Below are 16,818 nucleotides of genomic sequence, written 5' to 3'. Positions count from 1 at the left end.
CAAGAAAGTGAAGAAAATAACAATCACCAATGACTTACCAAGTGTAGGCGGCAAGGTGTGGTGGTGAAGTGGCTTTGAATATTAACTCCTCCACTTATCTGCTAACTTAATGTACATTACCTCTCTGATGCTCAGTTTCCACAACATCAAGTAACAACAATAATCCCTACCTCACAAGGTTAATGAGAAACTAAGATTATATATGAAAATCACTCACACAGTGCCTGGCACATAACATATTCATAGTAATAACAGAAATTTGTATTATCAGTAACCATGGGTTGGACTACATTGTATTTAATCTTTGCATTTGCTAGAATGTAAACTCCATGATAACAGGAAAGTCTGTTTCGTCTTTTTTGTTCACTGGTAAAACCCAAGTACCTAGAACTCTGGCCCACACTAAACACTCAATAAATGTTTGCTGAATCAATGAGTGTGAATCTCAGTATTTGGCACATATTAGGTACTTAATAGTTGCTATTTACTGAGAGCTTACTATGTGCTAGGCATTATACATTTCGTATCTCATTTAATCCTTACAACAACAATGTATTATACTATTCATTTTATACATGAGGAAACCAAGGCCCCAAGAAACTAACTTACTTCTCCAAGCTCACAGAGTTAAAGGGAAGAGCCAGGATTTGATTCCAGGTTGTCAATTTTCAGATATTTGTTGAATTAATAGCTCAGAATTATTTTGACAATTTAGTAAATGTTCACAGTAGTTTGGGTAAGAGTGATGAGTTACCCTAGGTGGCCAGGTGAATTATTATGAATTTTATAGTAAATTGATTCCCCTTAATTTAGTATTTATTATGTGTACCTATGGCTTCTTGGCAAAGATTGGCCATGTTCTAGTCTAGGAGTAGAGCCCACTATCCAGTGTCTCTGCTGGGATAGTAATGAGGAAGTTCTCCACATTTCACAGAGAGTTACTGGACAAAAAGCTAAAAATTAAATGTCCTAAGTTCTTTTATTTTTTTAATTTTTTAAATGTTTTTATTTATTTTTGAGACAGAGAGAGACAGAGCATGAGCAGGGGAGGGGCAGAGAGGGAGACACAGAATCTGAAGCAGGCTCCAGGCTCCGAGCAGTCAGCACAGAGCCCGATGCGGGGCTCGAACTCACAGACTGTGAGATCCTGACCTGAACTGAAGTCGGACACTCAACCGACTGAGCCATCCAGGCACCACTAAACGTCCCAAGTTCTAAAGAGAATTGAAGTAAACTAGTGTGCTTTCTTCTCACAACACTCCAACTAACATAGCTATTGATTTGGAATCCACTGCATCTAGAAAAAACAGTATGAAGGCAAGAAAATAAAAGAAACACTTTCCTTTTCATAAGACCTCAAATATCTCCACATTTATTTACAATCAATTACTTCTCAAGAAAAAGATCATAGAAAATAATGACATTAATGAAAACTGTTTTGTTTGAAGCAGTTTCTAATTTAAATATAACCTTATAGAAATTTATTGTATAAAAGTTTTAAAAATTACAGATTAAAAAATTGATTTCATTACCACCATATAATCTTTGTATCTCCTCCTAGTCATTTCTGTCTATTTTTCTTCTACAAAAGTGGGGTGAAACTGCACACTTTATTTATTTATATATAAATACATATATTGAGAGAGAGAGAGCATGCATGCCCAGGGGAGAGAGGCAGAGGGGGAGAGACACTTAAGCAGGCCCATGCCCAGCACCAGCCCCATGCAGGGCTGAATCCCACAACCCTGGGATCATGACCTGAGCCGAAATCAAGAGGCGGATGTTCAACCAACTGGGCCACCCAAGTGCCCTGAATCTGTATACACTTTATAACTTACGTTTTCCAATTAATAAAGGTAACTATCTTTATATGTCCATAAGTGCATCTTTTTTAACTGAGGAATTCCATTGTATTTATATGTTAAGTCCCAGTGGCTAAAAATTCAAGTTGTTTCTGATTCTTCCCCATTATAAACAAGGCTGAGATGAACATGGTAGAGATAAATCTTTTTGCATGTGTTTAATTATTTCCATAGGATCGACTTCGAGAAGTAGGCTTGCTGGGTCAAAGGGTTACATTTGGAATTTTTTAAGTTAAGCACAGACATCTGTTTTAAATATACTTTAACTTGTCTTTCACTTCATTTTTAGTTTCCTTTTTAGTATCAAGAACTACGACAAATAACATGCCAAGCCTCCAACAGAGACTGGTTGATTGAGCATCTCCTTATATATTCTATTTCTCTCTCTCCTTTTTGGAAGAAATAGTGTCTGCAAGTTAAAAAGAAGGGGGTAAGGATGAAACAAAACAATGTTGACCCAGAGTGAGAAAGACTAGTTGGTAATACTGTGGCTTCTCAAATAGGGATAATAAAAGTTCATGGCCCATCAAAATAAAACAAAAAACAAAGGAAGAATAGCTGGCCCCCAAAATAGGTTGGGAAACAAAATTCCATCATCAAAGGCATATGCACAACATTGCATTAGGCACCCTACAAAGATTTAGAAGAAAGGAAATATGCAGGGCTAGTCCGAGCCCTTGAAAAGCAGGGCATCATGATGAAAAAATATATTGAACATTATATTTTAAATTAATGCTTGAAGAACATTTATTTATACACAATCTCTGAATGAACCGTCAAGGCATTTTCTTTTGGAATAGGTCCATTAACTGGAATTTCATAATGCTTTGGTTAAGTGGTTCCATTTTTGGTTTCCTTACAATTTTTTTTTTTTTTTTTTTAACAAATTAAGTGGCCTTGAGGATAACTTGCACTGGTCTACCTTCTGCTTCCCTGAAAAGGATGAATTTACGGGGCGCCTGGGTGGCGCAGTCGGTTGGGCGTCCGACTTCAGCCAGGTCACGATCTCGTGGTCCGTGAGTTCGAGCCCCGCGTCGGGCTCTGGGCTGATGGCTCGGAGCCTGGAGCCTGTTTCCGATTCTGTGTCTCCCTCTCTCTCTGCCCCTCCCCCGTTCATGCTCTGTCTCTCTCTGTCCCAAAAATAAATAAACGTTGAAAAAAAAAAAAAAGTTTAAAAAAAAAAAAAGAAAAGGATGAATTTACATCATTTGACAAGCCTATTTCAGGTTTTTTTGTTGTTACTGTTTGTTTGCTTGTTTTTGTTTTTGCAGCCTAAAATTAAAATGTCATATAATTTTAGTTCTCACAAAAATAAAGTAAAATAAAAATTTTACTAAATTAAAATTTTAAATTAAAAAAATTTTAATTAACTAAAAACTTTCCCTAATATTTGTTTCCTTACCCATACCTGATTCTTTTTTTTTTTTTTAATGTTTATTTATTTTTGAGAGAGAGCGTGAGCAGGGGAGGGGCAGAGAGAGAGAAGGGAGACACAGAATCTGAAACAGGATCCAAGCTCTGAGCTGTCAGCACAGAGCCCAACACGGGGCTCGATTCATGAACTGTGAGCTCATGACCTGCGCTGAAGTTGGATGCCTAACGGACTGAGCCACCCAGGCGCCCTCACCCATACTCAATTCTATTATAATTATCCTTAGTAAGTTATTCTCACCCAGTCTTTTTCCACATCTCGACTTGGCTTTTATAAAAGCAATTCTCATCGCTTCTTGGCCTTTTGGCTAAAATCAAGTGTAGAAGCAATTCTCTTTTCAAGCTCCTGTTTCATATTGGACATCAGAGAGGCAATGGAGAACAGAAGTTCACACGAGTTAAACAGAAGTGTGTTGCTTCCTTTACACAACATGAGTGTTCCTCAGATCAAATCCAGATGGCATCTACTCAGTAATTACCCTTCTGAGGCAAAACAGTGAAGCAATGAATCCAACGCGTAACTTCTAGTTCTTTGTTAGAGAGCCAAGGGCATCCACCATCAACCCTACCTGGGAGGAGAGAACTCCAGATGACACTTGGGTATCCACAGACCAAGGAGTGGTTTTCATCCTGAGAAAGTGTTAGAATCTATTGAGATGTACAGGGTCATGAAGTATATTTTAAAAAGTAAAACATGTGAGGTTAGAGGTAATAAGATTCCTTTGAATTAATATAATAATCATACTACACTAGTCTGTTAGAAGTGCTGATATCATGATATCATAGAAGAAGAAGCCATTCTGCAAGTCATGAGCTCTGAGTTCTAGTCCAATTAGCTCTGTGGCTTGTACATGTTACAGTCCCTCTGGGCTGTCTTTCTCATTGGCCAAATGAAGGGAGATAGTGCTAGATGAGTGCTAGGATCCTCTTCGGTTCTAAAACTCTACTATTCTTGGGTGCCTGGGTGGCTCGGTCGTTAAGCATCTGACTTCAGCTCAGATCATGATCACACGGTTTGAGCCCTACTTCAGGTGAGCATGAGCCTTGCTTTGGGTGAAAAAACACAAGCCCCGGGTGAGTCCCACTTCTCTCTCTCTCTCTCCCTCCCCCTATCTCTCTCACTCTCTCTGTTCCCCCACACACACACTTGTGCCCGAAAGAAAGAATGAAAGAAAGAAAGAAAACTACTATTCTTTAAGGAGGACCAATAAGCACAGTTTCAAAAAGGCAGTAGACATTGTATTCTAGATATTCCAGTAGCCTATTGAAACAACCTAGATTCTAAAATCTAGAAGAAAACTGGAAAATCCCTTAGGACAATAATGTCTCATTTTATGTCACAATTGCAATAAATATTTATTGAGTGTCTTACTCTGATGCTGAGGATATTTCACAAAACATGGGAAATGTCTGCTTTCGCAGACTACATGGTCTGCTGCGGGGTATAGATGATTTAACAATTACAACAGAGTGTGATAATTGCTAAGATGGGAAAAGTAGAACGCTCTTACAGGAAAAACTGTGTGCACAATGCAATATGGAAGGCTTTTCTCAATACTGTTGTATCTAATGTGGGAACTGAAAAGAGAAGTAGAGGTTCATGAGGAAAGGGGCTCAAGAGGGAAATGGTCCAGATGCAGGGAGCGCTACGTGAAAAGGTGCACAGCCGGGAGACAGGTGGCTAATCTGGCATCTATGGCTGAACGGCCTAGAACAAGAGATGAAGTCAAAAGTGAAATAAGCAGGAGCTGAATCACACAAGTGTTTACAGAACTTAACTTGCCTTTAGCTTCCCACCAATGTGGGGTCATCAAAGGCTTGTGATAGGATCAGATGAACATTTTCAAAAGATGACCCTGGTTGGAATGTGAAGAAAAAATTGAGAAAATCACTGGGAGGCTGTTGCAGGAATATAGACAAAAAGTGGTGACCTGAACTAAAATACTGGCAGCAGAGAGGGGATAGATATTTAGAAGCTGGGATGGGACTTAGTGATTAAGCAGTGGGGGAAGAGGACTCAAAAAATGATTCCTAGAACTCCAGATTGAGAAATTGGGTAGAAATTTTTCCATTGTTTGTTAAGAGGATTGGATATAAGCCTAGAGTTGCTGGCAGGCATTTTGCCATCATTTGGAAAGAGGCTGCCTGAGAATGGAGTCAACACAGGAAGAACAAAGCTAAGAGATAGAAAGAGTGAGGCTGTTTGTGACGTCCTTATTTTATGTCTCTGGACCGGCTATCCCAGCAGGCACACGAATCAATGCATTTCCTTTGCTGTGGTTTTTGGTGGTGGTGATGGTGGTAGTGGTGGTTTGGTTGGTAGGTTGTTCAGTTCAATTTGAATTGGGGTCCTATTACTTGGAACCAAAAGAACGCTGGGAAGAGTGGGGGCAGAACCCAGGGTAGAACTACCACTGAAGAGGTGACACAGGAAAGTGAGCCCAAGAAGAAAGCAAGAGGAAAAAGGAACCCAGGAAAGTATAGTGTCAAAAGAAGACAACTCTTCAAAGAGAAGCATGTAGTCAGTAAAGTCAAATGCTGTTGAGAGATAAGACAAATGCACTGGGGTCAACAACACGGCAGTAGTCGGTGGCCTTTGTAAGGACAATTTCAGTGGAGTGATAAGAGTACAAGCCAGAGTAAAGAAAGCTGAAGAGTTGAGATGAGGAAGTAGAATAGAAACAATTCTAAATCAAGAAGCTGAGTTGTGGAAGCACCTGGGTGGCTCAGTTGGTTAAGTGTCTGACTTCAGCTCAGGTCATGATCTCATGGTTTGTGAGTTCAAGCCCCACATCAGGCTCTCTGCTTTCAGTGCAGAGCCCACTTCAGATCCTCTGTCTCCCTGTGTCTCTGATCCTCCCCTATTCATTCTCTCTCTCTCTCTCTCAAATAAATGAACATTTAAAAAAAATTTTTTTTAAATAAGTCATGTCGTGAAGAGAAGGGCTGCCCGAGGGAGTGGTTTTCAGATGGGTGAGATGGAGGCATGTATAAAGGCTAGTGCCAAGGACTCAGCAATCATTGGGAGGGGTCCCTGAGAAGGAGAGTGGAGAAGGTCCAGAGCACAGGCCAAGGCACAGATTTAAAGGCAGGCCCTAACTCAAGGGAAGGATACCTCTTGAGTTGGGACTGTACAGAAAGAGCAGAGGATACATGCAAAATTAACCAGACATTTTCACATGGCAGTAGGAACTCAAGGCATTACTGTTTGACCGCCTCTATCTTCCCCGTAAAGTAGTGGGCATGGTCCTTTGTGGAGAGCAAGGAGAACCTGGGTGGTGGGAGGTTTAAGGAGAAGAGAGGCTGTTTGAAAACTTGCTCTGGGGAACAGGAGAGAGGCTAGGAAAATAAAAAAGAATTGACTACAAACTCTGAGGGCCCACTTTATGACAGTAACCATTCCCTGGTTTTACCCAAATCTGGTAAGTCGAAGAAAGAACGAAACCTGAAAGTAAATTTCTAATGATAATGAGACAACTGATTTACAAACAAGACCATTATAAGAGAGTCTCTTTTATAAATAAAAGAAAATGTTAGTACTGGAATATTCGTCATTATTAATCTAAAGGAGGAACTGTTAAGTATGCTTCTATGACATTCAGCTTTTCTGCACAGTGAACTGCCAACTTGATGGAGATAAACCACAGGAAGATCTCACAAAATGGTGTGACCAAGCCCAAAGTGGCTGATAAGATGCAGCAGGCTAGGAGATGATAAGGAGTCTCGGTTTTCAAAGCAAATCAAAATTCAAACCATGCTGGTAAACTAAAGGTTTTGAGATCTTAGTGACAGCCCAATGAAGAGATCGAAGTTATGGGCGACAGCTCTCTGCTCTCTGTAAGAGCAGATACAACCCCGTGGGCTGACAGAATATCAAATATCAAGAGGCTACTAGATAAGGTCCCTTTGCAGTGTCAAGACTCTGAAGTTTCAGACGAGAGTGACAAGAACTCATGTGAGGCATCTGCATGAAGAGATGGCCTTCCTCTGTCCAGTTAGCTATCTACGTGTTCAAGTTTATCCATATGCCCTGTTCCATTACCATCATGTGGTTTGGGGACCATATTAGCTCAGCCCTTCCTGAAACATCTTCTCTAAATTACAATGGAGTCTTGTGATGTCTATCTTCAGGAAGCTATGATGCCCATACTCTGAAGAGTGTTTTTTGTCTTTTAGGGTTGAGGGTACTCCTAAATGGAATTACTCAATGTTCTTCAGAAAACAAAAACAAAAACAAAAACCCAGCCAGGAACTTTGCTATCCTGGGTCCTCCTTGCCTGGATTTTCATTTATCTGCCCCATTTCTTACCTATCTTTCCAGGTTCTTGAGCTGGAGAGTTCATTCCTCCTTTAGAATACTGTGATTCTCCTTCTCAGCCTTCACACGTGGAGGTTACCACGTCCCAGAAGTAAGCGATTAGGACATCTTCCCTAACTTTGAAGGATTCATAGACTAAGTAAATATAAAGGGACAGGTGCTGTGATAGGAGGTAGATGGGCAAAAAGGTGGGGGTGATCATCTCCTCCAGCATGGGCAGAATTTTACATCATTTTCATTTGTCATGAAATAGTATTCTTCTGACTTTTTTCAACCATGTAAATATGTAAAAAACACTCTTACCTCACTGTCTATACAAAAACAGATATGAGCTTGATTGCCTGTGGATGAAAGTTTGCTGACCCCTATTCCAGGCACTAGTTCCCAGGGCAAAGATGGCCTCCTTCATTTTTATCTACTCAGTTTATTATTATAACTGATACCAATAATACTAGTACACACCAACTGTTGAGAATCTAGGTGCCAGGTAGTATGTACCACAGAGAACTGCTTTGAAGAATAAACAAAATAATGCATGTAAAGCACTTCACATAATGCTTCATCCAAAGTAAGCATCAATAATTGTTAGCTACCATTACTATTTTTGTTTATACATCTTATCCCTGATCAGTAAAATGACTCATAAAAGGAAGATATTACCATCCTATGGAGGATGAGAAAAATGAAGTAATTTGTGAAATCACATAGCTAATAAGTAGCAGAGCTAGGAATTGAACCTGATTTATCTGACTTCAAAGCCTGTGGCCTTTCCATTACCTCACAACCTCCTGTTTAGTTAACATGAAGTAAATTCACTGCCTGCTTGTTACTTGCTGGTTGACCCATGAGCAGCAGGTACTATTGTTCCTGGAGCCCGCCATCTTGTGTCAAGAGTAGCACAGGGCTTATTCTATTCTTGCTTCAAAGCTTAAATGCCTGTTGGGCCACTCAGTTCTTGTTTCCTGCCAAGGGATACTCTTCTTTATGACAGTAAAGATGACTAAACTCAATGAACAGTTAAGCCTTTTCCTGCTCAGGTGTCCAATTCTGTCCACTTCCCCAAGTTCTTCTGATGACTCATCCTTAGGTAACTTCCTGAAAATGACTCCCCTGGGATCCTACCACAACAGCATTCTAACAGAAAAGTACTTTACACTTCCAGTGATAACTCCAGATAGTTTCCACCAAAGCTAAGAGTGTTAGTTGCATAAAAACCATTCCTATCTGCATGATGTTTTCAGAGTGGATTATAAAATAGTATTGAAGATATTGTCCACAGCTTCAAAATTATATTCAAGGGAGCCTATGTGACAAATCCTTCTTTGAATTTAGTTCCAGGGGGAAAAAAAGGTCTTCTCTATAGTTGAATCTGTATACTTTATCTTGCCAGAATAAGAATATGATGTAACCCAACCTGTTTCCTTTTATATTGTGGCTTCCAAGAAACATAAAGCCAAATTCCATGCCAAAGCGTCTCATCCCAGGTGCCTAGTAGAATCTATTTCTGCTTCACTGCTATGACCACTTTTACATGTTACAATTTTAATCTAGCTTGAATACACTGTGTGTCTCCTCTACGCCAGGCACTGTGACTTTCTCATGTGCCCTTCCTTCTTAAGTGGTTTCAAATCTGGTGCTTGTTTTACTGAACTACCCTAGTGCCTTATTTTTTAAGTTCTGTTTTACCTTATGTCCTATACCTAAGATCTCCTGAAAGCAGGTAAGTCCATACACTGGAAAGAAAAAAAGGCTCCGTTCACCTTTATGCACATAGTTGTGAAGAGCCAACCTGGCTTTATCCTTACAGGCCTCACGATAGGGGTGTCATTCCATGAATATCAGGGCTTTTCCAGATTGCCCTGTCTTCCACATCTCTCTCTTTCTACCTCTGCTTGTCTCTTGTGTATCACTCTTTTTGTTTATCTTTTGGGGTTCCCACTGTGGGTATCACTGACCCTCCATGCAGGCATTAAGAACTTCAGGCAATCCCCACACTTGTCTGTGCCGGGGAGAGTTACATGAGTAGGACTCCCATCCTGATGGGTCTGCAGCCACTAGACACACGTCCTAATGAGAATCCTTTAGCTCCATGTGGCTTCCTCTCGGGAAGCACAACTCTCTTTGGCATCTGTCACCCTCATGTCACTTCCCCTCCAATTGGATCTGTTCCCCTCTTGACCTTTCTGTAAGTCAGGAAGGTTAATGCAACTTAGAGTTTATGTCCAAGGGTGATTGGCAGAGCAGCATCTAGAATAAAGCTGGCAGACAGCTGTTACTTGATGGAAAAATTGGAAACTGGAAAGGATATGTGGCACAACAGAGGCCCTCAAATATTTGATAATGAATGAATGAATGAACAAACTCTAACTTCTCCCCACTTTCCCACCTTGATACCTAGACAAAGCCAGCAACCAAACACCAGTGCCAAGCACGCAAATCTCTGCAATAATTGTAATCCTCTGCATTGACTGCAGCAAGGCTAATAAAGATGGAAATCCTGGTTTCTTTCTCCTTAGAAAGAAAGCCAAAGCACACCTCTGTCAGCTCAAAGAGGTGCCTTGCCAGTACCAGGCACAACTGTCTGGCAGAGGCCAGGTTTTTGCTTTAAATTCTCCCTTTGACTGAACTTGCTCAGTGACCCTGGGCAAGTCACTTGACTCTGGGTCTCACTGTGCTCATCTGTAAAAGGTGGAGGTTGAACTAAACGGTACCTCTGGGACCTTCCAACTTTACACTTCCGTAATCTGTCCTCCGGGAATCCAGCCAGCATTCTTTGCTTGGGCTGGGCCTTTCGAGATGTCTGCTTTAATTTTTGACTTACATTGCCTAGTCTTCTTATCACAAATTTACTTAAAGTTTCTGGACTTTGGTCATCTGACCAAAGTGCTCAATAGGCTCAATAGGCTTTTTTTTTTTTTTTTTTTTTTTTTTTGTGGTGGCAGTGGTGGTAAAATAAAATTGATCACTTTAGCCATTTTTAAGTGTACCATTCAGAGTCATTAAGCATGCTCACACTGTTGTGCCACCGTCACTTCTGCTAATCCACAGAACTCTTTTCATCTCATCTAAACTGAAACTCTACCCATTAAACAGCAATTTCCCGCTCTCCTCTTCCCCTGTGCCTGGCAACCACCAGCCTACTTCCATCTCTACCATATGTAAAATCCTACACTATTTGTTCTCTTGTGACTGGCTCTCTACTTAGCATGATGTCCTCAAGGTTCATCTGTCTTGAAGCACATGTCAGAATGTCCTTCCTTTTTAAGGCTGAGTAAATAATACTTCATTGTATGGATAGACCACGTTTTGTTTATCCATTTGTCCACTGATGGGCACTAGAGTTGATCCCCCTTTTGACTCCTGTGAATAATGCTGCTATAAACACAGGCATATAAACATCTGTTTGAGGCCTTGCTTTCACTTTTTTGGGTAATACACCGAGAACTGGAATTGCTGGATCACATGGTAATTCTATGTTTCCTATTTTGAGGAACTGTCACACTGTTTTGTTCAATGGGACGTTTAAATGCAAAGACAGAACTACTTAAGAAGCTAGGGTTGCGGGGGTGCCTGGGTGGCTCGGTTGGTTAAGCATCAGACTCTTGGTTTCAGCTCAGGTCATGATCTCACGGTTTTGTGGGTTTGAGCCCCACATTGGGCTCTGCACTGGCAGCACAGAGCCCGCTTGAGATTCTCTGTCTCCTTCCTCTCTGCCCCTCCCCCACTCATGCTGTCTCTGTCTCTCAAGATAAATAAAATTTAAAAAACTGGTATTGCAGTCTTTTTGCCAGGCTGACTCCTGAGAGGTGTTTCCAGGGTATAGATTTGCCTAGAAGGCTTGTCTTGCCTCATTCTCAAGAGGGGCAGGACCCACTTGCTGTTCAGAATGAATCCTGCACTAGACACTGGATCTGGAGCCACTTCTGACCCTGCCTCAGTATCAACATCTGTAGAGTAACCTAATAATACTTAATTTGCAGAGTTATTATGAGGGTTGAGGATGATGCACACAAAGCACTCAGGTAAGCACTTAGAAAACGAAGACATGAATCTTACCCTACCCTGATTGCAAAGGGTGGTTCTAAAAACCAAATGAAAATATGAGAAAGCCAGAAATAGTAATGCATTCTACAAATGCTAAGCCCTCATCATTGCTTTTCTTTTTTTTTTTTTTTTTTTTTTTTTAAAGACCATCTAGGAAGATTTTTTTTTTTTAATTTTTTTTTCAACGTTTATTTATTTTTGGGACAGAGAGAGACAGAGCACGAACGGGGGAGGGGCAGAGAGAGAGGGAGACACAGAATCGGAAACAGGCTCCAGGCTCTGAGCCATCAGCCCAGAGCCCGACGCGGGGCTCGAACTCACGGACCGCGAGATCGTGACCTGGCTGAAGTCGGACGCTTAACCGACTGCGCCACCCAGGCGCCCCCATCATTGCTTTTCTAATCACTGCTATCGCCACCTACTTCCTGGCCTCCCAGGTCTAGCCTTCACTCAGGCTTGAGAGTAACTGTCTAAAGCACATACGATCCTGTTGTTCTCCCGCTGAAGATTTCAGTGGCTCCCCTCCCCCTTGCCCAGGCCTTTTCTGCGCTGACCCCTACCTCTCTCTTCAGTCTTATTTCTAATCTTTGTAGGCCTCCTATATTGCCACTTCACCCCCATGATTTTGTTAATACCTGTCCCCTCTACCTGGAGAACTCTTCCTCCCCTTTCCTGGCTAAAAGTCATTCTTTCATATGAATTTCAGGCACTGCCTTTTCCAGAAGGCCTTTCCCAACTCCACCAAACCATAATAGGAGCCCATAGCACCATGAGTAGACATCATCACACCAAGCACACACTTTCTTGGAATTATCTGTAAGTTGATTTCCCCAACTAAATCAGCTTCTTAAAGTCAGGGGTTAGATTATTTGCATTTCCAGTGTTAGCACAGTGTTAGGATGTTTATTGAATAAATATATGAATATGAACAACTAGGGTGGTTTTATTGTAAAGTTGGGATAGTTCACATATGATTAACTCTTGAGTTAATGCTTCTATAATCTCATATTACATGACTCCATCATTAGAATAATTTTAGTATCACTATATAATGATTTTTTTGTTAATTTGGTGTCTTGTTGTTGTTGTTGTTAATTGGTACCATAAGGGATAGAAGCCAAAGGGGAAATATTTAAAGGTATTTTCTCTATCCCCTTCTCCTTCCAAAATAATTGGTGTGTCTTTAAATTGAGGTCCTCTGGTCTTCATGGTGCTTCTTCTTTAAAAAAAAAAAAAAGTATTTATTTTGAGACAGAGAGAGCGCGTGTGCGCATGCATTCAAGCAAGGGGGCGCAGAGAGGAAGAGAGAGAATCCTAAGCAGGCTCCATGCTGTCAGGGTGAGGCCCGACCTCACCAACCACGAGATCATGGTCTGAGCCAGAAGAGTCTTGATGCTTAACCGACTGAGCCACCCAGGCGCCCCTTCACGGTTCTTTTGAAAGATGCTTTTGCTTCCTTAGCAGGCAAGAACTATCTAGGCCCCTAATTGTATGGTCCTGATGACACGGCCCCCAATAAGAGATCTTCCCTACAGCTATTTTTCACAAGGAGTAGACTAAAGCAGTGAGTCCACTCTTACACTTAGTAGGTGCCTGATAAAGATCTGCTCAAGAAAGGAGTAAATTATGAGTTGCTTGTTTGTGCTAACTCCTGTAAACCAGCTTGTGGCTAGAGGTCAGTTTTTAAGTGGATCTCCTTCAGAAGCAAGAACTGTGCCAGCTGTGCCATTTTTGAATAAGGGCATTGGAAGACTGTAAAAGCAATGGGTTGTTTAAGCTAACCTAAAATGCATATATTTACAGCTGATATAGGAAACATTTGATCTGCTTATTTTTTGTGAGCCCACGAATTTGTATTTAAGTTTCCTTATGTGGGTGTCGGTGTCTTTCCATATGACTCTCTTGAGGCTATGGGCTCACTGATGCTTACAATGTACTATGCAAAGTTATCTCTAACATGTTCTTAAACTGCTCCTTTTAAGCTTCAAAGAGTCCCCTCTCGTTCTTATGGGTGTTGGTGACTATTAACGACATATTGGATTTTGGTTTTATCTTTTAGGTTTATTGTCAATAACTGAAGACCTCATGATGGGAACCACTGATGTATACCAACACAATTTTTTTCTTGTATTTAGTTTTTTAAAGGTTTGTATCTTTTTACTCATAAACGCATAATGCTATAAAAATAGTAGTAATGTCAAATGTGGAGAATACAAATCTTTTCCAAATAGAAAATATTTTACATAACGAGTAATTCATAATTTCACATTTTGATAGAGAACTGACGTTTCTGGAGCAAAGTACCCAGAGACAGCATTAAGGACCATTAAGAATCCCTGCTTAACAAAAATTTAGAATTCTAACAATTTCTAGACCTACCCTCTTTCCTTGGGCATAGGTAAGGTGGTTACAGTTTGAAAGAATTTTCTTATTTTTTATTGGTATCTCCAATCAAAAGCTGTGTCTAGCAAAAAAAGAATCTGTGTTGATTCATGGCATTTTATATTTGAAAGGAACAATAAAGAAAATTTAATCATCCAACAGTTCTTTTCTTGGAGGCAAAAATGCTTTATTTTATTTTTTTGAAAGAAAGAGAAACAGAGCACAAGTTGGGAAGGGGCAGAGAAGGAGGGAGACACAGAATCTGAAGCAGGCTCCAGGCTCTGAGCTGTCAAAACAGAGCCAGAAGTGGGGCTCAAACTCACCAACCATGAGATCATGACCTGAGCCAAAGTCAGACGCTCAGCTGACTGAGCCACCCAGGCACCTCTAAGCAGAAATGTTTTAGAATCAAGCTTGTCTGACTTTCCATCTTCTGCCTTTTATGATGAGCTAGTTTGCTAATTAGGATCACGTTCAACTGAAGAATATATCTTTTAGCTTTCCTACTTATAATCTTTATTATTAAACAATAAATAAAACTGCATGTATATAAGTAAAATCAATCAATTGATAATGATTAGAATGGATATAATATAGGGTAAGGGTTTTTTAAATCTATATACCTTTAAAAATATAATTTATTTTATGCTGGGGATAGGGATCAGAGGACTAATGGGCTTTTCTGAACCTTTAGAAGTGGGCAGAAGGGACATCATTTTAGAACCGAAGCCTGGAGTTTTCAGGATGGGATTATTTTGGGTTGGCATTATTACCAGGAAGGGAGACTGAATGAATGGAGCCATGCAGCGTGACCCAGAAACAGGCTGAGGAGGACAGACGCCAACAAGCTTAAGCTATCGCAGGTGCCCACTCCCCCATTCAGTGCATTCAATTTGGCAAACTTTATTTTTTGGAAAGCTCAAACTGTGCGATCTCCAAACTAGGCTCAGCTGTGCTGTTAAGGGGGCTCTGGCTGTGGCAGCAGGGACTGCCGGGAAGCAGGTCCTGGGAAGTAGTCCTGGGGTGCGGTGTGTTTGGGTCTATTATAACTTGAGGACACCCACTGGCTTTCGATCAGAGGATAGCCACCTCCGGATAGGGTGTCGCAAGAGGCGCACGCGACAGACGCCACTCACTACCTGAAACAGCAGGGGCTCAGGATCCCCACGCACACTGTGAAACAGACCCCGACCGACATCTAAATTTTCCTGAGTTCTCACACATGCACACATCCGAAGAAACCCAGCCCACACCCACACAAGTTCTCACACATTCTAACCCCACCCCGAAGTCTGCACACACAAGGCAGAACGGATGAACCAAGAGCTTGAAATTACCCAGGCACAAACTCCCCAAATCAGGCTTCCCAAAGCCCAACAGAGTCTAGAGAGAGCCGAGAAGGGGTCGCAGACAAAAGAGTTTTAGAACAGATCCCTTGAAGCCAACCCGGTTGCTCCATGTCTAAATTTTGGCAGCTTAAGTCTTCTCCAGTTTGAACAAGAAAAGACTCCACACACACCCCGCCACAGGGACGGTCCTGAGAAGCCCCCCTACCTTACTACAGAGCCAGGTGGACAGCTCTCGGAGGCTGGGAAGGGTGCGACGTAAATCCCGGCGGCCGCCCGCAGGAGCCGCACAGCTGTGGGCCACAGCGGCTGCGGCGCCTGGCCCCGCCCCCGCCTCAGCCCCGCCCCCCGGACGCCCCGCCCCCCGGACGCCTGGCCCGCGCGCCCCAAACCCTCCGAGCTCCGCCGCCGCCGCCGCTTGGTCCCCTCCCGGCTCGCGGACTAGAGGGCCCGGTGCATTGTGGGAAGCCAGAGCCCAAAGCTAGGCGGACGCTGACCCCTGGTGGGTGCAGTTCCAAAGGGAGACGGGGGCTCACGGTGGGGGCACTCGCAGGAGCGGCGGGAGCTGCAAGCTAAGAGAGAGGGAAGGCCGACCGCCCAAGGCCACCCCAGCGAACTAGTGTCTATTGCACATCGCTCCTATGTCAGTAAAATAGCACTATAAACCCAGATGCTTTCAAAGTGCCTGGGGCCCCCTGCCTAGTAGTGATATAAGTAAAAACTAAGGAAACTAAGGAAAGCTTTTTTTTTTTTTTAACATTTATTTATTTTTGAGACAGAGACAGAGCATGAATGAGGGAGGGTCAGAGAGAGAGGGAGACCCAGAATCCGAAACAGGCTCCAGGCTCTGAGCAGTCAGCACAGAGCCCGACGCGGGGCTCGAAGCCACGGACAGTGAGATCGTGACCTGAGCCGAAGTCGGACGCTTAACTGACTGAGCCACCCAGGCGCCCCAGGAAAGCTTTTTAAAATAGGGAAATTCATTTTTTAAATTGTAAGGCTAAATGACGTCAACGTTATGGAAAAATCTGCACTTAATTTTTATTTCTGGTAAAACCACAGATGGGCTCAACCTGTCTAGAGAATATGGGGAAAAAATGTAACAGGAACTAGGAAACTGGAATCCAGGACTTTCTCTTCTGGGCATGTGTACCTCAAGGAAATAGTTCAAAAGAAGTATATTTTTAAAAAGTAAATTATATAAAAATATTCATAGTGAAAAATTAGAAAATAACAAATGACCGATAATACATGAAAGGCACAAAAATAATACGAACCTATTTAAATAAGAATATGAAGAGTATCACCCTGTAGAATGATTTCTATCAAATAATGTTAAATGAAAAACACAGAACACAAGAAAGCACAAAGCCAATGATTCCAACCATGTGAAAATGTATGTGTTCACAAATATAAAAAGAAACTTTGGAGAATG

The 16,818-nt window shown here is 41.8% G+C and overlaps 1 protein-coding gene across 2 annotated transcripts in view; it reads right to left on the bottom strand.

Moving 5' to 3' along the window:
* EXTL3 (exostosin like glycosyltransferase 3) overlaps positions 1-15,709 on the bottom strand; it is a 130,729-nt gene extending 115,020 nt beyond the window's left edge. Inside the window, exon 1 of one of the 2 annotated variants that reach the window (XM_045461653.1) lies at positions 15,592-15,709. The gene's annotated coding sequence lies outside the window, so the exon portion shown is untranslated. The remainder of the gene's footprint in view (positions 1-15,591) is intronic. The other variant, XM_045461645.1, reaches the window with a different exon arrangement.
* Between the last annotated feature and the right edge of the window lie 1,109 nt (positions 15,710-16,818).

Source organism: Leopardus geoffroyi, chromosome B1 (genome assembly GCF_018350155.1).
Source record: "Leopardus geoffroyi isolate Oge1 chromosome B1, O.geoffroyi_Oge1_pat1.0, whole genome shotgun sequence".
In the NCBI taxonomy this organism is placed as follows: domain Eukaryota; kingdom Metazoa; phylum Chordata; class Mammalia; order Carnivora; family Felidae; genus Leopardus; species Leopardus geoffroyi.
This window is presented reverse-complemented; position numbering and strand designations above follow the sequence as displayed.